The sequence below is a fragment of the Phasianus colchicus genome, chromosome 12 (assembly GCF_987193195.1).
Source record: "Phasianus colchicus chromosome 12, bPhaCol1.hap1.1, whole genome shotgun sequence".
Taxonomy (NCBI): Eukaryota; Metazoa; Chordata; class Aves; order Galliformes; family Phasianidae; genus Phasianus; species Phasianus colchicus.
The window spans coordinates 10,351,044-10,371,875 of record NC_143447.1 but is presented as its reverse complement, the minus strand read 5'-3'; the positions used below and the strand labels follow the sequence as shown (position 1 = coordinate 10,371,875).

The 20,832-nt window shown below is 39.8% G+C and overlaps 1 long non-coding RNA gene across 5 annotated transcripts in view; it reads left to right on the top strand.

The window, feature by feature from the left end:
* LOC116244706 (uncharacterized) overlaps positions 1–20,832 on the top strand; it is a 128,224-nt gene that overhangs the window by 43,930 nt on the left and 63,462 nt on the right. Inside the window, exon 4 of one of the 5 annotated variants that reach the window (XR_004170259.2) lies at positions 12,634–14,618. The exons of the other annotated variants lie outside the window; for them this stretch is intronic. This is a non-coding gene — a long non-coding RNA (uncharacterized LOC116244706). Of the gene's footprint in view, positions 1–12,633; positions 14,619–20,832 lie in introns of those variants that run through there. 5 annotated transcript variants of the gene reach the window in all.

Genomic DNA, 20,832 nt, shown 5'->3' with positions numbered 1-20,832 from the left:
CAGTGCTGAAAGTCTCTCAAAAAACCTGTTCCTTCCGGATCTCCAGACACCAGAGATTTACAACAGTTTGGATAAACATCTGGGCTGAATTGAATTCTATTGCTTTTAAAGGTTACCTTAAAAGACAAATGAGAGAATCCTGTATTGCAGTAACTTTCTATCTGAAGGATCTCAAAGTACTGCAGGAATCAATATGCAAATTACATATGGATTATAGCAGCTCTGTCAAGTTAGGGGAACTACTTGGCAAATCAGTGAAACAAAACAACATGATTGAAAATGGAAAACTACAGTGTTAAAGTGTGGGGGGGTGTAGTGAGAGAGGATGTAGTCATCAGAAACTGGCAGGGAATTGGAGCTGCAGCTTCTTTTCCCACGTAATGTATCAAGTGAATAGGGGTCTGGACTTAAGGGTCCAGCAATGCCTTTATGGTTTGTGTGAAAAATTGCAACTTCAGGGACAAACAATTTGCTGGGATGCAGGTTTAATAATGTTTCATATAAAAGAATCACAACTGCCTGTTTGTCAGCATAACGTTACAAAACCCATGCATTTTAAACTGTTTCACCATTGACAAAAAGTGCTGCTTTGCAGAGCATTTGCAGCAATGTCTTTGGAAGGTGTTCTCTTTTCTAACCCTACTGAGCTTGACTGAGCTGGAATTGCAGTGCATGGCTATATAGTTGCATTTCAAAGATGTGTGCATGTTATACAGTTATATTTCATCTTAATAAATAAAATCAAACATGAAGAATAGTTGCCAAGTTTTTAAGAAGTAGTCTCTTTTGCATTTGACCTTGTGCAGCTGTCTGGTTTCAAAGCATCCTGCTCTCTGCAGCAGAGAATTGATGTAGCTGATCTGAACGAGCAAAAGCTGCTTCTCATCCTGCATTGCTGCTTTGATAAAGACTCTGGTAAGAGCAGTCTTAACCAGGCTACTGCTTTTAGTATTGTTGTCTTCCAGAAAACATTGAATCTTGAGAAATTATTCTGTCTACAGAAACCTATTAGTGCTCAACAATATTTTAGAGGATTTGCTGTGAATCTTAACTACCTGAAGTATATGTCCAGGGTTTAGCATTTTAGAGGCCATGAAACTGCTCACAGAGAGGTGGAAATGATAGATCTGTGTTTGTTTGCATGATTTTTATCCAATTATTGTAGGTAGCCTGCCACCACACTGCTTGTATCTCAGCCCTCCGCCTGGTACAAGAGCGCGTGACTGACTAGTGATTTACTTTGTGCCATGCTAACGTTTCTGCAAGTGGTAATTTGGAAACAGCAGTTCGGAAGCTGATCAGTGAAAGCTCGTTGTGCTGAATCAGTCAGAATGTTACACCAATTCCTGTTTAATGGATCTGTTGAAATTAATTATTTAAATATCCAATGATTTCCCCTTCTGTCTTCAGAATAATCTGTTTTCAAGTTGTCCTAGATGAACATAAACACGTTTTCTTCCCTCCCTCTTTTAAATATTTCACCAAGTTTTCCTGTCATTGTGATAATTAAAAAAATTGATAATATGCCTTAAGAGGAAGGCCGAGGCCCTAAGGGGCAGTATCTGTTCCTTTCAATCACTGCTAAGCTTTTGCCAATAAACAATGAAATGCTTCTTGAAGTCAGGAAAAGGATTAATCTATAGCTACCAGCCATTGTGTAAGTGCCTGTCATCTAGAACAGAAGCATGGCCCTTCTTAAGGCTGTGGCCTTTTTAGATGTTTGAAGTCCTGTGGATTTGTCAGGAACTTGGTTCCTAAGTGACTTTGAATGTGAGGTTTTACTGAAGTGCTACACAAAGGTACCATGACAGAAATGGTTAATGAATTTGTGTGCTGAAAGAATGCTCAGTAGTCCCAGTTTGTAAGTGACTAGTGAATGCAAATGCAGATATGTCTCCAGAACTCTAAAGATGGTTCTTAAGCCCTGTAATACTCAAGAAGTAAACCTAGGAATGATATTTCTATAGATGATAACCTGAATTTGCATCTGACTCTCATTTTTATGTATGTCTCCTCCTCAGCAGATATGAGGAATGCTGTTTGATAGCATTCAACTCTAGAGAGACTATGTAAGACTTTCGGGTGCCTTGAGAACAAACTTCAGGTGTGAGCTGGAGGATTTCTTGTTTCACTGATGTCAGGTCAAGTGTAGAGTCTGAAGGGAGGCTGACTACTTTGCTTTTTCAGGAGATAACAAGTAGAAATAAGTTGATTTCACAAGACTTAACAAAAGTACTTTAATACTGCTGATGATGAAATAGCTGCTTCTCTGATGGTTTGAAGACCACTGGGAGCCTTCGGTATGGGAATTGTAATCAATTATGTATTATTTTGCTTCAGATAAACAACAAAGCCAATTTGCTTGCTCACAACTCAGTGTGTCTTGTTGCTGCGACATAAACTCAAACTGCTGTTCTGCATGCCAGTTTTCTGTAGGCATGTTGAAAATTGGACAGACTTTAGAGAACTGTGACTTAGTGAACTATAGAAGCATTTGTACCCAACACATATGAAAGAATTATGAGGCCACGCTTATCTCCCAGTCTTCACAGTAGTAAAGCAGCGAGTGCACAGCTAAAAATATTCTAAGGCAGATTTAGTTATAAACAAAACAAAAACTTGTATAATAATATTACTTAATACAGGCTGTGGTGATTGTGTCCCTGTTTTTTCATTCTCATAAACTGCTTGAACTCAAACTATGCTGTCTTTAAATTTTCTTCCAAAAATCAGCGGTGTAGGGTGGTTTTTTCTCTCATTCACAAAAAATATTCTTAGAAGTAGAGACTATCCAACAAATTTGATGACCTTCTTTTAAAGGATTCACTGGTATTTAGAAATTCTGACTTTTCAAAACATGCTTTGTATGAGTTACAGCATCAGTAGGGCTGCTGCCCTGTTACGTCCCTTCCTTGTTTGCTGTGTTTGTGTTTCTTAAGGACTGAAGGGCTGTTACTGAGCTGGAGCATGCCAGCTCATCACTTCACTGTTTAGTTCACAAGATCCAGATGGTGGCAAGCTGCAAATGGATATTTCTGCAGTTCAAGTATCTATCCCCCGACAGACTCGAGAGACACGGGTTCTGGCAGATTAAGACTTGTCTCTGGCTATTTAGCACAGTTGTACAGCTAATGGGCTGTTGGACAGTTTTGTCAAACTTGGTATATTGTGGCGACTTGTTTATAGTTCTGTGAAAGGACTGCATGGCTACTCAGTTGTGAACGATTGGGAATACTCTCGAGATCTCAAGAAAAACACTTATTGTTAAATAGGGTTGAATTTGCCCATTTATTTAGTTCTCCCAGATAAAATCTCAGTACTGACCTTTGAATGCTCCATATATTTCTCCAAATTGGATTTTGCCTTTGTGCTTATGTGTCTGATGTGTTTTAATAGGCCAAGGTCTTAATTGCTGTTATTATTCCTAGTTTACCATATGCTTACAGTTGATGATAATTAAAATGTAGACACTGCAAATGCAAAAAGCAGATCCCGAGGTTTTATGTGCTTACATGCACATTTCAGACATGTATCCATAGGTGTGCAGATATGAAGCCTTTATCACAGCTTTGTTTTATTTGCCATCAGTTCACTGATAATCTGCTCACTGATCTTGTGGATGCCAAAATTCTTGACCAGATGAAAACCAGACTTAGATTATCTTCCAGTAGGTGTTCTAAATACAGATCCCACACGAGAAAGCTTTCTTTTCCAGTATTTATCAGTCTGGTAGATGAGAATTATATGCTATTGAAAAGAGGTTTAATCGAACTGTCCAATAGGCCAACCCTTGCTTCATTTTTGCATTCAATGCCCTGACAATCACAGCTATTCTGTATTGACTGTTGGAAACTATCTCAGACACTTCTGCTGTGAACTAGGAAGCTAAAACCATCATCTTCCTCTAAGACTTGCATGATGATTGCCCAGCTTTGTGAATAGAAATGCATACAGGGAGAATTCTGGTAAGTTTGAAGATACATAACCAATGCTAAATACAAAATGATATAACATTAAGGACATTTATCTGGATGAGGATGATATGAATGATTTGCTTGTGTCTTTCTAAGCCTGTACAAATGGAATCTGAAATACACATAACATCATGTAATGAGAGAGAAGTAATGCATAGCTACCCAGAAAAATATGTGCTTCAGACAGATTTTCCATTGGTTGGGAAAACACAATTTATATTTCTAAACTGAATTGTTTTAAAGATCTAAATGATCTTAGGATTGGTATTCTGTGTAGCAGAGTGGCACTGTGCTCTATTTTCCTCCCTCTGTATGGTTTAATCTGTATTAAAGCTCTGTGTTGTCGCAACTTTCATAAATTATTACACATCCAGCCAATAGAAATTACATAAATGCTGCAAACATAATCTTCTCCTCTTAACAGAAACTCTTAAAGGACTTTTAAACTAGTTACAACAGAAAGTGGTAATCCTTCTATTAAAACTTTCTTACTGTGTTATAAGTTTGCCGTTATGCAACATTTTTCACTTTGTCAGCTGAAAACTGTTTTTCTAAAAGTAATCTAGACCTCTCTTTGCTGAGATGGAAATAAAGGGAAGTTTGTCTTGACTAAGTGCTTTGTTTTCCTGTGACTCTGAGCAAGTAGTAGTTAGAATGAAACATTGGAAACAACAGTAATTTACTAATCAGGAGAAAAATGGTTGTTACTGAAACATACCCCATGTTTACTGCAAAATTGATTTAAAGCACATTTTAAAATAACAGCTCAAGAAAAATAATCTCACAATGAGCTCCAAATTCTAAATGTAACATTTGCATATATATGATTAAGTATCACAAAATGGACTTTGCTCAATGAAATCTCTTAAGGGTAGTGAAGACAACAAGAAATGTGGTGTTGAATTAAACCGCCTGTGGGAGTCTGAGGAGCACTGAGCCCATGACTGGGCTGTGCATTGCCCTTGCAGAAGATGCTGTAGAAAAAAATGCTGAAAATAAACCTAAATTCTATGATACCTTCACCCAGGACTTAGACTTTCTTTTACTGGATCTTTAATGATCAGAGTACTAAAAAGTAATTAGGTTAAATTAGCACTTGCACTCTCACAAAATAAATACGAGAAGGAATTAATTATGAGTGCTTGTCCTTCACTTTTTTTTCACAACAAAAAGGATTAAGGACAACTGTTAATCTAGAGGTAAACTGAGATGAACAGCCTGCTGTCCAGGAGCATGCATAGTTGAAGAAATAATATCAGGCGAAACCTCGAGCAAGAGTATCCACCTTCTCTGCACTGCTGGCGAAGAAGGCAGTAGGGCAGCTTTAAGCAGCAGTGTGCCAAGCAGAGCCTGAAGCAGTGCCATGCTGCGTGTGGAGCTGTGCTGCAGTGGGGGCTTAAGGAGGAAACAAGGGCAGAGCCTGATTAACCTATAACACGAATTATCCACTCCTTGCTCAGTAACAGTGGAGAAAATTAGAGCATGAGAGTAATGGAAAGGGAAACATGTTGAGCTTATTTTGTCACCTGTGAAATAAGTTATATACCTCCCTGTACAGGGAAGTGAACTTCCCTCTGACAGACCTGGTGTCGAAGATTAAAGAGATGAAATTTGCGAGGAGCCAGTTTCCAAAGAAAATGAATTTCAAAAGCTTGTGTGGCAAAGAGCAGAAGTTAGCTGAAGTGGTCTTCTGCCTTTTTGCATTTGTGCATCTCCTGCTTCTATACCTATATGTATTTTGTGTGGCAATAAATATTTAAAGACTGCAGCCAAGTTGGTGCTGGTTATTCCAGATGGGAAGATTATTCCCTCTTGAGGCACTGTAACAAAAGACCTGGCAGTTCATAAGCAGGGCTCCTGCTGGGAGCAGGTGTCTTCAGTTTGACAAGATTGCACTTTATCCGTGGATGCTTGAAATGCACTATTGCTGGTAGCAGGTCAAACAGGTCTGAATTTTTAAAGAGAGTGTTGTAAGACTTGAGTAATGAGCTTGAGGCGGTGAACAATGACATGCAAAACTAATTACCTGTTTACGAACGTCACAATAATTCAGCTGTTTGTCTTGACTGGAGTCACGCTGAGCCTGCTCCTTCTGCCAAGCCTACTTTCCAGCCAGTGAGTGATTGTATGTGAACTATTCTGCTAGAATGTGCCAAAAAGAAGAAAAAAGCGAGGAAAAGGGAATCCATTTAATTGCTGCAACCTAGATTTTAATTTACTGACCACATAAGAGATTTAGAGATTAGATTTGCCTCTATACAAACATGTCTCTGTGGGTGCAGTGTGTTTTCACTGAACAGCGTAAACTCAGCACCCAGAAGAGTTAATTATCTGAGTGCTAATTCTCTCAGAGAAATACGTAATGCATCTTAAGTATTAGCAATGAAGTGCTGGCTGGCAGTGCAAAATCAAATTATCTCCAGGAGCTTTATTGTTGAAATGTGAGTACTCCCATTTGCAAAGGTCCAGCTTACAAACAGGCATCCAGGAATGGGAGCCTGGGGTGCAGGGATGAATTTCTCACCTGGAATAGCACACAAACTGCGTTCAGTTCTGGAAGAATGTTGTTATGGATGTGGGCTAGAGTAGTTAGGGTTAGATCAGCAACATAGATGGTCCTCTGACCTGGTGAACTCAATTGTTGGCTTCTAGTGGGATAACAAAAAGTCATTTTAAAAAAGTCTCTTTAGAGACAAATGTTTATCTTTATTCAGGAAACTCTTTGGCCACACCAGCTTGTATTTCATAAATTAGAACTTGTGTGATTTTGTTGTTCTGGGTATGCTGCTTTTCTTTGAGTGAAGAGTTCAATCTTCTTTAATTCAGTATAAAATTAACCCTCAATGTAAACTTAATATATTTTAAATTGCCAAGGTGAGTTGGCAAATAGCTGACAACACTTCTCCATTTCTATCTCTGTCTCTATTCTCTATCACTGAAGTTGGAGGATCTTTTTCCTTTGGCTTCAGTGGATGATAGATCAGTCCTTAGTTTTACCGTGGCTGGGAATCTGTGTAAGGACCACTGAAAGTGAAATGACGGATTGCAGTTGTGGCTGGCAGGTGGACAAAAATTGGCAAAGAAAATGTTTCATTTAAAAGAAAAAGAAAATATTCTTAGTGATATACTGAGGTATGTTTGTCCAAGGGATGTGTTCTAAAAATCCCTTTCTTCAATAATAACAGTAAGAGAGTACTTGAGGCTCAACAGCAGAAGAGCTAGGGAACTCTGGAACATTTTCAATGAATTCTGTTCTTAGCCTTCATTATTTGTGAAGACTTTGCCTTTTACAAATATTCTCCTGAATTATTTAGCATGTATTTTATGCAAACGGCTTAAGAATACTGAACAGGGAAGCATTCCCCTCACCTTACCCATATGCAATAGATAATGGGTGTGACTTGGAAACAGATTTTATAACAAGTGTGGGTGCCTAAGGTTGGATTTAATCTTAAAACAAATAACCAAACCAAAATAACCTTCTGATCCACCTTAGGTGCCATCTGTCTGTGGAGCTACCTGAATTCTATTGATATCATATTTTTAGTATTGACATTTCTGATCAGAAGCAGACATTGGAGTTCTTCCATCTGTCTTCCCTGAAGCACACTGCTTCACCTGAGGTTTTTAATCACATGCAGTGAGAGTGCTGGACTCCCTGCTGGGCGTGATGACCAAGTCAGTCGGTGAAGTTCTCAATCAAGTTGAGAGAACAGAGTGTAGTTGTATTTTCTAATTGGTCTTAGATGTCATCCACAATGCTAGCTGAATTGAGTTAGTGAGAACGGGGAGGGCAGTAATGGCAGCTGTGAGCAGTAACCTCATCCCTGACCAGCTGGATTCAGAGAGGGATGCCTGTGTGTATGGTATAATCTGTCAGGCAAAATAACAGAGCTGAGGGTATGGATGCTATCTTGGTATCGGGATTAGGGAAACTAGAGTTGTGGTTCCTACCTGGGGATTTTATCTAATGAGTGTTTTAATGTTGGTGGCTTTTCTTGGTGGTTAGTTTTTAGGCGTGTCTTACTGAGATGGAAGATGGCATGTTGCTATTGTCAGAGCATTCTAAGCTGTGGATCGTGAGCTGACAGGTACTTCTGATTCATCCATAGAAAAACTTTCCTGGTTTTCAGGTACCTTTCTGTCCTTTCCATTTCCTTTTGGATAGCATTGCAGAAGTGCTCCTTGTTTAGCGTAGTGGTCCTGAGGCCTTGTTTTTCCTCATGCAGTCTCAGGAGAAGAGCCTTCTGCCTAATGCAAGAGATAATAAGGTTAATGTTGTCGCTAAAGAAACGTCTGTGGATCTGCAGATTCAGACCCTAGCAGAATAATTGGTTTTGCTGAACTCCAAAACATTCAGGTCCTATGCCCAAAGAAATAAGAGAAGAAGGAACAATAAAGGCTTTTTTTCATCTAATTAAAAAAAAAAAAAAGCGTAAAAGTCTCTTCGGACCTCTGCAGAATTCAAGACAAATTCATTATTTTAGATGAAGCTTTTGTTGTGTCTGTTGCTCAGAGTGGCAATGACATTTTCACATCCAACTAAGGTCTGAAAAATGAGACTATTAAGAGCAACCTTCAGGAAGTGATCACAGTTGCTGTTGGAGATATCACAGGTATTGTCTCCCAGCTTTGGAGAAATTTACTTGTGTCTTGAGTCTGCAGAATTTTCCTGGAAATGAACCAACAACAGAATTTCTCATGAGATTTCTCTTATATCCTGGCAAGCTTCTTTCCTGCAGCGTGTCTGCAGGCCCCACAGGAAGAGGCTGATGAGAACAGTAAGAAAATCTCAGAAAAAATAGACATGTAAACTCTGAGATTAATTCTGAGGGAAGACGTGGGTTGAGGTTAGCTTTTTAACCCCCATTCAGTCATCCATACACTTACAATTCTATCTAGAAAATGGCCAAACACGAGTCAGCTACCTGAAACTGCGGAGGATATTCTGTCTGTGCTCATGGACTTCTGCACTGTTTCAGTCTGCAGAAGTAGTGCTTAGCTGATAAGATTTTTTTGCCAAATCGGAATGATTTGCCTATACCAGCTGTACTCCTCAGCTTGGCATCTGCAAAGATTTTTGAAATATTCTGTACTGCAAATCTGGTCAAAAATAGTTTCTGATGTTTCTCATTTGAGTGGGAGACAGGAACTGAATGACACACCAAAACAGTACGTAATTTTCATCAGTGAAAAGTAGAACTGTAAGCAGCAAGTGCTTCAGTCCTACTGGATAGTTAGCAAGAGGCCTAAGGAAGTAAGATATATTTATTGCTAGAATGGATGACTAAATAAATATTTAAAGCAGTCTAATGTAAAACACGTGCATTCTTATTTATTCTGCATTTACAGAATTTTGGCTTTGCCAAATTTCTTTTTGTTCAGAATGAAAATGCTTCAAAGTAAATAAAACAGTGACATGCATTTTCTCAGGAAAATGGGATGGACAGAGGTGATCTTAGAGAAGTTTAATAGCAATTAAAAAAAATGCTATTAAAAATTGCTAAAAAAAAAAAAACCAAACAAAAAAACACCCAACAAACTGGAGTTGGAGAGACAGAAAGGAATGAGATAGCAATGATGCCATTTATCCTTTATTGCCTGACCCCAACCACAGAGATTCAGACAAGCCAGAGGTAATTAGCATTCAGCCCATTGGTGTGGAGATGAGAACTAAAGATGGGAGCAGCCCAACAGAGCCAGTGCTGCACTGATGACTCTGCAGAGGGAAAGCACCAGGGCTGAAACCACCTTTGGCTCTTACGCAGGGAATGCCATAATTCAGCACCTGCCTTGTGAGAGAATGGAGCAATTACAGTAATGGTGCTCCTTCCTGTGAATTGAAACCACTGGAGTGCTCAGTCACACAAGGAAAATGGAGAATTTAGATTGAAAGCATTGGAAATCTTGTGACTATGTACAGGAGGAGCTAAGGGAAGCTGGCATGGGGACTGAATGATGGATGTGGGTTAGGAGCATTTGGGAGCTGCAGAATATCATGCTGAGAGGCAGCAATGCGATGATAATCTCAGCATATGAAAAGGGCTACTGCAGAACCATCAGCAAAGGGGCAGGGGAATAAGAGCTGAAGTGATTGAATCTTGGTAGGCTGATTCTTATGAGCAGAACGTGGAGTTAAGAGGGTATAATATTCATAAATGGGACCTCATGGAGTGGTACTGTCATGAATCAGAAAAAACTGCAGTACTTTTGCAGTACAGCTCAGAAGTAAGACGTAGAAGATTGTGCTACAGGAACAGCTGTTCTAACAGTGCAGTACAAGTCTTACCTGAAGAAAAGTTCAGCTCTAAGGTATGCAGTGAAACAATACACTTCCTCAGTGATAGGACAGGCAGAAATACTGTGCCTGCTTCACAGTTGATGAACACCAGGCTCACGGTTTACATGGAGGATTATCTCCTGAAACAGTCTTAGGTCACCTCTACCAAGACTCAGTTATGGCACAGAGGAAAAATACTGATCTTGGAGCCTGCTCACTGCGTGTCTTTTCACTGTTGTTTTTCTGGGTCTGGATCACACCCAAGTATATGGAAGTTGAAGGCATGAAACAAAACCAGTATGATGATATGGATCCCGTTTTGTAGATCATGACAAGCTAATAGACCTACAGAATGTACATAAGTCTAAGTTCCTACTCAAGAGAATTACTTAGGCAAATGTGTTTAAGAGGAAAAGGCACTGGGATAGCTTCATTTTAAATGGGCCCACATGAGCCAGTACTCAAGGTCTTTGGTAACTGTAGGTATTCATAGCTTGAACCTTAGTAATGATTATAGAAATTGTCCTTTTTGTGCACAAAGCCTAAAACCAACCCCTTCACTTTTGGTTGGTTAAAAGATGGAATAGGCTCAAATGGAGTGTATCTGCAGTTAGGACTGAAACAGAGTTTCTGACCTATCTGTGTAGTCCACTGTTAGATACTCTGTAAGTATGCTTTGTGTTTACAAGGTGGGTGCTTGGTAGGCTACAGTCACAGGGCTGCTCTAGATTTAGTGGAAGTGTTTGACCACCATCTCTCTTGTGTATTGAAGGAAGCACTAAAAAGCAATAGATAAATCACTTCTAGCTGTTCCAGTTTCTCTTCTTCCGGACTTATTCCTAATGTATATTAAAATTATATCAGATCTGAGGAATGGAAATGGTGGTGAGAGTATGATTTGAATGTTAATAGAATTCTAGTTTTCTCTGAGCTTTTCTTGTGCTACTGTTCTTAGCAAGGATTGCAAACGAAGGAAATGCAACCCTGCTGTTTGTTGGGAGTGTGTATTTTAAGACTTCTAACACATAGCAAAACAAAAGGAGGTAGCTTTACTTTAGGTGTGAACATGAATTGTATTTACTAAATAGTCTGAAGAAACAAGTTCAAACAGGAGGAAAAGGCATAAGGACACCAGAGACATTCTGATCAAGAAGATAGGTTTAAGTAGAAATCTATCCTTGTACTCAGAGAACGGTGAGAAAGCAGTCTTGATTTTTCATGCCATCACAATATGTCAAGGGCAGCCAGCACATTTTGTCTCTTGATTTTTTACAGGTAGTGCTGACATGAGTAGAATATTATTAGAGAGAACTGGAATATTATTAGCATGATAATATATATAATAATAATAATACATATATTTCTCCTCCAAATTTTGTGCCCAGTTTGTGTTAGGAAATCTGTTGCAGAGTGCTACATGTTTGTTAGCAGCATCAGCATATTGTGAGCCACAAGGTAATGGGCAGATCCTGCTTCTCAGGGGCTTGCTGAGTTAGGGGCAGAGAGAATCCTTCATGAAAGAGAAAAGACGATGCAAAGCTGTCAGTTGTACATAAAAATTACCCCCAAATTGCAGAGAACAGATGGCGGTTAATGGCAAGTGTTTTTAACATAGCTATATTGTCCCATGTTGGGATATTAACTTGTCTTTTTTTTTTTTTTTGAAAAAGTCACTTTGTCAAAATGGCACCTTGGCATGACTTGTTGTTTTCCTGTTTGGTTTCTGTGTCATGTTTGCTCGGATGTGCTTGCCCAATTTTCTACAGTCAATGTGCTCAGCAAGCTATTAGTGTATATATTCTTTTGATTTCATACATTCTTGGTGTTTAGTAACAAAAACCCAACAATTGTTGAAGGACTGCAATGAGTAACTGTTTTGTTTTATTGGACTGATTCTGACTGCGAAGTAAGAGTACCTGCTGCCCATTTCCACACACTGAGCTGATATTTACAGGACTGAATACAAAGCACCAAAACTTGCTTGGACTAGCAAATGTGATAACAGAAGAAATGGAGAGAAAAACGCATACAGAACACTCTTAGCTTTTCTGTTTTGTTAACTGCAGGTTGAAAGCTAGCTTTTGGGTGATTAAACTTTTCATTTGGTTATTAAGTGATAGACATCTTGCTGAACCCAAGCATGCTGCTACATGCACAGGAAGAGTGCTTATTTAAAGCAGACACAAAGGATTGCACAAAGAGACCCTTAAACAAAACACAAGTGTCAGCAAAACTAAACAAAGTAATCACACACAATTTAAGACAGACAGAGGCAGGCAGTAAATTGATGACAGATCCTGAATAATCCTTTAGAAAAAGTCACCCTGGTGAGTTGGGAAAACTGTTTATTTGTTGCAGTTTCTTATCTTTTCCTGACAGGAAATCTAGGAAGCCACCACATTACAGCCATTGGGTTTGGCAGAGCAGGCTTGGAAGCAGTGAGCTGAGAGGTGGGCAGCAGTGTCCACCCAGCAGGGCAGAGCTGAGATGTGTGCTCCCTGGAGGTTACAGATGGAAGAGAATGGAACCTGGCTAGTTAAGCCGCCTTCACTGTTTGATCTGCACTGCCGGTGTCTGAGCTACTTCATGTGTTTCAGAGCTATGTTATAGGCTCACCAAAGATGGCTGTGACACTGCACATGCTGAAGCTCTTGTGTTACCATGCTTTAGCTCTGAGCTAAAGGCAGAAGAGCCTTCCAGGAACCTTGTCGGGGTTACTGCGATGCTGGCAGCCTGAAGATCTTAGCCAGGGCTCTGCCCTCCCCTTACTGAATAGGGAAATCATCTAACTTAGTTCTTCCCATAAGTGAAGGGGTAATGGTATTTGTTGTGAAATCTATGAATAAGAAACTCTATGTATATATGCAGTTTTATTTCTTCTGTCTGAGATTTTTGGACCTGGGAAAAGCCACGTAGCAGGTGATCACTCTGTAATCAATTCTTCTCTGTTATGAACAAAACAGTAGTCAGCTTCTTGAAAATCATCCAGCTTCCTTTTTCCTGCCAGTCTCGGCTTCTATTCTTCTCTCCAGAGCCCTTGGCTCAACCATTAACCACACCAGTGTTTCACCAGTTGCAACATGCAGCACCTCTTGAGTTGGAGTGGGAGGAAGGCTTGGAGGAGGTGGTGGAGAGGGAAAGAACAGTCACTGCAGAGGACAGAAAACTAATTGCAAACTTATAACCCTCCAGTGAATTAAGAAAATGGGGGAGGGTAGCTGGAGAGAGGAGAGATGAAAGGTGTGTGACTGAGAAATATTTTGGTAGCTGTTCCAAGAGTTGGTGCGAGGCAATTAATGTGGAATAGGAAAGAGGCATTTCTTGGTCAACGCTCTCTGAGGGGCATTGCCAGTAAAAAGCTAAGAATCAGTAAACTGATTGGAACTCTGAGACCACTGAGAAACCTTCTGGACTGAATTCACAGCAGCCTCATTTCCAGGAAAGCAGCTCATCTTGAGCTCATTCTGCCTGGATGGAAAAAAACAAGTCTTTAAGATAATTAACAAGTTTCTACTACTTTGTGTGTTCTTAACCTAAGGCCCATCTACTGAGTTTCCACTGCCAGATTTCTGTTCCAGCAAGTAGCTGACGTGCAAGGATAGCAGCTATGTTGCATCGTATTGATACTGAATTTCATAAAGCAGGATGAAGGCAATAATCAGTGCACTTCCTTGTTCTGCACTAGAAATAATTGTACAGCTGTCAAATTCTCACTCAGAAAAACAGATTCAGGACACCACGGCAGTGAATGTGTACTTGCCAGAGTAACAGCTGTCAAATTCTCAGAAAACAAACCCATGCAGTGCAGCAGTAGATCTCAGTTGCCTAGAATAACTCAATTTGTATGTGCACTTCTGTATTTTCTCCTGCTTTGAAAACATCTGCTCCTATTTCATTGATCTTTAGAAGCAGTTGGTTTGTGTTTTCCGTCTATGGGCATGAAGTTACTTCATGCAGCCTATGTAACATCAGGAAAGTATCTGTAGTGGCACCAGTGACCCAAATAACTTTTGATGGAATGTTCTTGGATTCTTTTAATATTGGCATTTTAAATTAGATGTCTCCTTTCTGCAAGTCAGTGTCTAAACTGCAATTGCGAAGTAGTTACTGGTGACACAAGTGCTGAAAAGTGATCAAAATAAAATGTTGGAAATTGTTGCACACACAAATGCTTTGGTTCCAGAGTTCTAAATCAAATTAAATGGGGGATCAAATTTTCCAGTCACGAAATTCAGTGGAAAGCTGTGTGACCTGTGCTGCTATATAGATTTTAGAATCATTAGGAAACCTAATTCTTCCAACGAGGCATAATCTTTTCCTTCCATCAGGCAGTACTATAGCTAGCAGCATTTTTTACTGACTATACCTGCAATAATTAGATTTTTATTTATTTTTCCAGTACTATTGTGTCTGCGTGTTTACTTTTATTCTTTGGAACACCAGTCAGGTTAAGTATGTATGTTGCTCCAAAAATAAAGCCTCTTACTTATTTCCATGGACATTACAGCACTTACAAAGAGCACAATAACATTGTTTTCTAGACAGATCCTCAGCTACAAATACTACTTTTTCAACATAGTTACCACCATCAGTTATGAATTTTTACCAGAGATAACAGAAGCCTGCATGCTGAACTTGTGAAAATCTGTATCTGAGGCTAACCCATTGTTGTCACTGCTGGAATGCACCATCTACTCACTCTGCCTCACTGTGCTCACATCAAATGTTTGGTCCCCATAAATGTTCAGCATGTGGCAATGAATGCCAATGGGTGCCATTTTTTTCACATGGAGGAATTCAATGACACACCTTTGCTTCATCTGCACTTCCATGTTGGACACCGTTTTGTCAAACTGCCCCTCTGCTGCCATCTGTCACACGACAACATCATGTAATGGAATGTTGGTGGGAAGGTTTACCCTCAACTGCTGTACAACCAACATCCACTTCAGCCATTGTGGGCCAGGATAACAAAGTAGGAGGTGTTATTCTGGAGCAACACTTGTGTTTGAGAAGTGTTTTTGAATCAGTGGAATGTTTACTTACGCTTTACTTACTGTGACTATAATCCTTATGTACTTTACAAATACCATTTTAATGCAGATCAGGATATGGCCAGTTTCCTTTTATAGCTAGAGATTTGAAGGATCACCTTATTTATATCCGAGAAACTATTCTCTTCCCAAATCGAATTCAGTGGTTTCTAATGAGTAATTGACTCAATATTTCCTTGCACTGTTGCTTCCTAACAAGATTCTGGAGTTCACAAAAATTTTACCAACCAGTATAAAATGAAAAAAGCAACAAACTGTAAATCCTTTTCCATATGAAGAAACTTGTGTATCAACCTGATGCGCGTTTAATTTTTCTGTAGTCTAGCAGTAGCAAAGAGCCCTGGTTCTTGAGCACAGCCCCCAGAGCCAGGTGGTGTAGAAGCTCAGGTGAGGATGCAATGAGGCAGTCTAGAGGTACAGATGGGAGAGTGGAAGGACTCAAGAAAACTGTCAGGCTATACAGTATGCAGTGGTGGGAGCTCATCAGCCATTTAACCATGGTTAGTATCATGAGTCCTGTGATGTTATGGCTGTAAGAAAACGAGCAGGTTGGTGCTTAAAGATATAGGTAGTATAATACTGTACTGAGTAATGTATACATGCTGCTTACCTTTCAAATATGTTTAAATCAGGGTTTGAAAAGGAAAGTAGAAACAGAACTCATGATTAGACTGTAAGAGAAAAAAACTATGAAGATGGTGCCTTTCTGCGGATTCTGATTGCTGGTCATTTATGATGGAATCCGAAGCAGTGTTTGCTGCCTGTGGTAAGGAATGCTGTGTGTAATTTAAACATTCTGGGGAGAATGTTGTTGGCATTTTATGGGGAATAACGTAGAGCCTATTCTGAACTGTAGAACAGGGAATACTGCTGGTAGATGTATGTCAAGCCAGAAGTTTGCCAGATGGCAGCAAACGTTGCTGTTCAGGTCTTGCTGGAGACTACAGCTCATCAGGTCACAGAGTGTCTAAAACTGCTAGGATGTTGCTCTGCCAGAGTCCATCAGATTCCCTGGTGTCTTTTGTATCCTAGAGGATTGGAAAGATTCTTACTCAAGATAACAAAAAGAACAGGAAGTTGTGGTTACATATCAATATTTTTATCATCTCATTTACTGAGTGCAGACCCAAAACTGTAGATGTCAAAGGAATTCCTGGTTTCAGCTGGTTTCAGCTGAAGTTGAAGAAAGAAATAAAATTTCAGGTAGTGTACATGAGTAGGTTGCGCACACATGAAAATCAGTCACTACAAATGCGGATATTAGATCATGGCAAACATGAGTTGTGTGCGATAGAGAAAGTAATATTGTTCTAAATATGGGATAAATTATTCTAGAAGCTGAATAATAATGAAATTCTAAAAAAATATTCTTTTAACAGTTAAAAATTCTAAAAAATATGGGGCAAACTAATTATTGCTGCAATAGGTATTGCATATTGAATCACCTGAGATGAAAGCGATACTACTTGGTGCAATTCCCATTCTCTCAAAGGATTAATTTTCAAACTCCTTTGTTGATTTGTAACACCTGAGTATGCTTGATCCAGCTTAAGCATCTCTTTAGACAAATTAAAAGCTTTAGAGCTAGTTTGTATAGCTTGGATTCACTAGGGATGCTTTGCAATAATGCTCTGTGATGTTACAAAATGAATTAGATGTTTTTTGCCTGGAATGATCAGAACCGAGAAAATATTGCTTAGACCTGTTATGAGGATTCACTGAAACATAAGGATAATATCTTACTCCATTTCCACTTAAATATTTTGAGGGGAACTTTTCCTTCCTGATGTTGCCTGAATGCCTGTGCTGTTTACACAAGCCAGGCAAAATATATCTAACGACAGTGCAGTGGTGATGACAGGAAGGCATCTATCTAGAGTTTTAAAAGCAGTGGTGGAATTAAATTTATAAAACCACTCTCTTTTTACTTGCACTGTAAGCATGCCTTAAATGAGCCCAAAACATTACATGAGAGATTTTTTTCTGAGCCTTAGAGAATTGTTTATGCAAAATGCTTTTAAGACTGTAGGGAACTACGTGATACTTAAGGACCAAATCACTGTGGAAATATGTTGCTGAGGTCACTCCTCTGAAGTAGAACATGCCAGGGCTGCTACTGATAGGAACTTGTTGCTTACGTAGTTGCTCAAGCTGTTTGTCAGGAATAAAGAAGGAGAAGGACCCTGCCTCAAAGAGCTTGCAGTCAGGACAAAGGGGAGGAAAATGTTAGCATGGTGGGGCTGCAGATTGCACACGTTATTGTGAAGAGTGAAATGTAGGGCCAGGCCTGCACCTCATTAACTGGGCAGTTGTATTTTCTGAAGTGAAAAACAGAAGTCTGATTTTTCTGTTTGTTTTTATTTTATTTTATTTTATTTTCGCGTACCATTTGAAATCAATTCTCCTTAAATAGCTTTTTTTTTTTTTTCTTTGCAAGAACTTTGGACATCGTTGTAGCAGCTCTACTGATGGTTCACTTCCCTTAGGGATCGACAGACTGGAGCTAGCTGGGAACTTTCTGACAAAATATTTTTCCATCAGAAAAGACGTATTCATTGATACCAAATTATTCTGCAGAAACATCAGTTTCAGTGACTTTCTGCAGAGACACGCGATGGGTTCTGACAGGCTTCATGCCTGATTGCATGGCTCCTGGCGAGCTGTGAGGTCTGTGGCTCTGGGATAGCCTTGACATGCTAGATGCCTTCAGAGATCCCTGAAGACCTGGCATATGCCATGGGTGCTCTGAGGACTTCTGGGCAGCGTGCCACACAACTGGAAGCACAGGAGCCGCAGTTCCCGAGTTCTGCTGTTTCTTGCTGTTTTATGGCTCCCAGGTCTTTGAGCTCCTTGTCGGTTCACTGGGGCTGATGGGGCAGGGGATGCCCAGCAGCACTTGGAGCCACTGCTGAGCAAGGAGTCCTGAAGCTGCAGAGATGGTGCTTTCAGGCTCAACTATGTTCTGAAATCATGTAAATGAAGCACTGATTATTTCGAAGAGATTTCGAAGTTCCCGTCTGCAGGAAAAGTCAGTATCCAGTATCCATATCACACAGAGGATTGAGCTGCTGTCCCTCTGCTTGGGAGATTGCCTGAGGATAGAGCTGCATTGGAGGCCATGCTGCCAGGTACAGGGGGCAACAGCTTACTGCTCACAGCAGCTCCAGCAGAGGTGCATGTGCTGCCTTAGTGAGATTCAGTGAGTTGTGCGTTGCAAGGAAGATACTGGCTCCCCTGACGTTGAAACAGCAGTTATATTCATAACACTTTGGTTCCAAAGGGAAGTCTTTACGTGGGAGTACTGTGCATATATTACCTGTGTGTATACAAACAAGTGAAACTTAAAGACATACATTTATCTATCTAAATGTCACTTTTGGCATGATATAGGATCCACAGATCTTTCAGGCAGATGTCAACATCAGCACAGTTGTGATGCTCTCTTTGTTATGTATCACGCTCACACTGTCAGCAGGTATGGCTATGATGTGGATTCTGAAGTGGTCGTTTTAAAACCTCAGTATTGTATTTTAAGTCATTTCTATTTTAGGAAATGTAGATAGTAATATCTTAGATGCTGTGGAGCTCTGTAAAACTACGGGGTTGAGCTGAAGGCTGGGGGTTAATTTCAGTAGTTGAAAGCCCTTGAGACCTCTGGAGGACAAAAATAGTCATTTTGTTGATGTGAGTCTGTGTAACCTGTGTAAGTGTGTGACTTTATAGGAGTGGATGGTTTAGAGTGGCCCTTGGTCTTGCAATGCAGAAGTGTAAATACATGTAACTGGCAACAGGGAGAGATTTTCAAAGATTAAAATGCTAGTGAAGTTATCCTGTGCTTGCTGACTTCCAGATCATGGATCATCAGTGAAAATTAAATCCTTGGCTATAACTTGGTGCTTATAGATTTCTAGCAGTTTCCATTTTGATATTTTTGAGAGCGCTCAAGGGTTTGCCTTTTTCTCCTGATGTGAAATCACTGGAGTCAGATGCAGAGGTAAATTAGGAAAAGAGTCAAATGAATGTTGATTGCTTCTGAGAATTAATTCCACACTGCCTTGGTGAAGGTTCAGTGTGTATTAGCTGCAGTGCGGTGGCATGATGGACCAGTAAATATCACTTACTGAGCCCATCATTCATTGCAGAAGAGGACCTGGACCATGCAAATTGGATGATGCTGTGTTTGAAAACCAGGCAGCCCATAATTTTAATCTGTTAAAAAGGATTACAAATGACATCGATGAAATACAGTGTCGATTCTTCAGAAGATGCCTTTTCTCTGCAATGGGAGCTGGAGGAACAGCCCACCAGCAGGCACTGAACTCCTACGCTGAGGCTCTCACAAACTTTGATCTTCTTTCAGGACTGAGCCTAAAACAATGCTCCATTGGAAACCAAATAGGCAGAACTACTTTGCTAGGCAGACAGCTAAACCTTCCCACACACACGTTTGTTAATGTGAACAAGCTAATGCAGCTGTATTAATATTATAATGTTTAGGAGCCAACAGACTTGTTTGAAGGCAGTCCAGGGCTTGCTGGACACAGTTAATTCACCATTTCTTTCTGTAACGAGGTTGCTACTATGATGTTCAAACAATAAATTCAGTAGTTTCTACTGTCATTGGTATAATTTTTTTAAACAATTAAAATATAACTTATAAACCTATTGGTTTATAAGAAGCTATCGAAGTCCACATTGTGTTGTCTGATGCTGATGACTATGGGGGACCGCTTGCTTTTCCTAGCAAGCAGACTTGGTAAAATGTATTGAAGACAGACTGAAAAGAACTGTATCTAAGTTGCGTACATGTGACTGAATTAATCAAAATCGGTTTTGTAGCATTCAAAGAAGCACCTGAAGGGTAAGTTTTGTGTGCATTGATAGGAATAAAGCATCTTTCTTGGTTTCTTGTTAGCTTTATCTTTAAAAACATCAGGCACTTGTGTTTGAAGTCAGATTTAACAACAACAACAAACCAGCAGAGTCCCACTTACCAACATTTCCCTTATTTAATTTTACAGTCCCCAAACTGTACTCTGGACTTGTAGGCACCCCATCCCAAAGTAGAGCATTTCTAGTGCCTGCAGTACCCAAGTCAGTGTCACAGAAGTGGATGTGAGCTCTGTATCGCTGTGATGCTCTTCTGTCCCTTGCAGGGACTGGGGATAGACAGTTATTAAGTGTGACTGGGAAATGAAATTTAAGGAGCGATCAGTTCAATGGCTACTTCTTGCTGGAGGCATGGTATGTAGTTGGTTGACTTAGGCAAAGAAAAAGCAAAAACCACCCTGACAGCATGCAGTATATCAAAGTACAGAATTTCTATGGTGACTAAATCCTATCCAAAAACTCCTTGATAATTAAAATATATGCTTCCATTGCCAAACTGCTGTATTAATAATGGTCTAATCCTATTCATAAATATACCTATCCAAATTTATTTAATTAGATACGGAAATGCTGACTTCTCCACGACCACACTTGAGATCTTTTCTTGCGGACCTTAACTCATATAAATGTCATT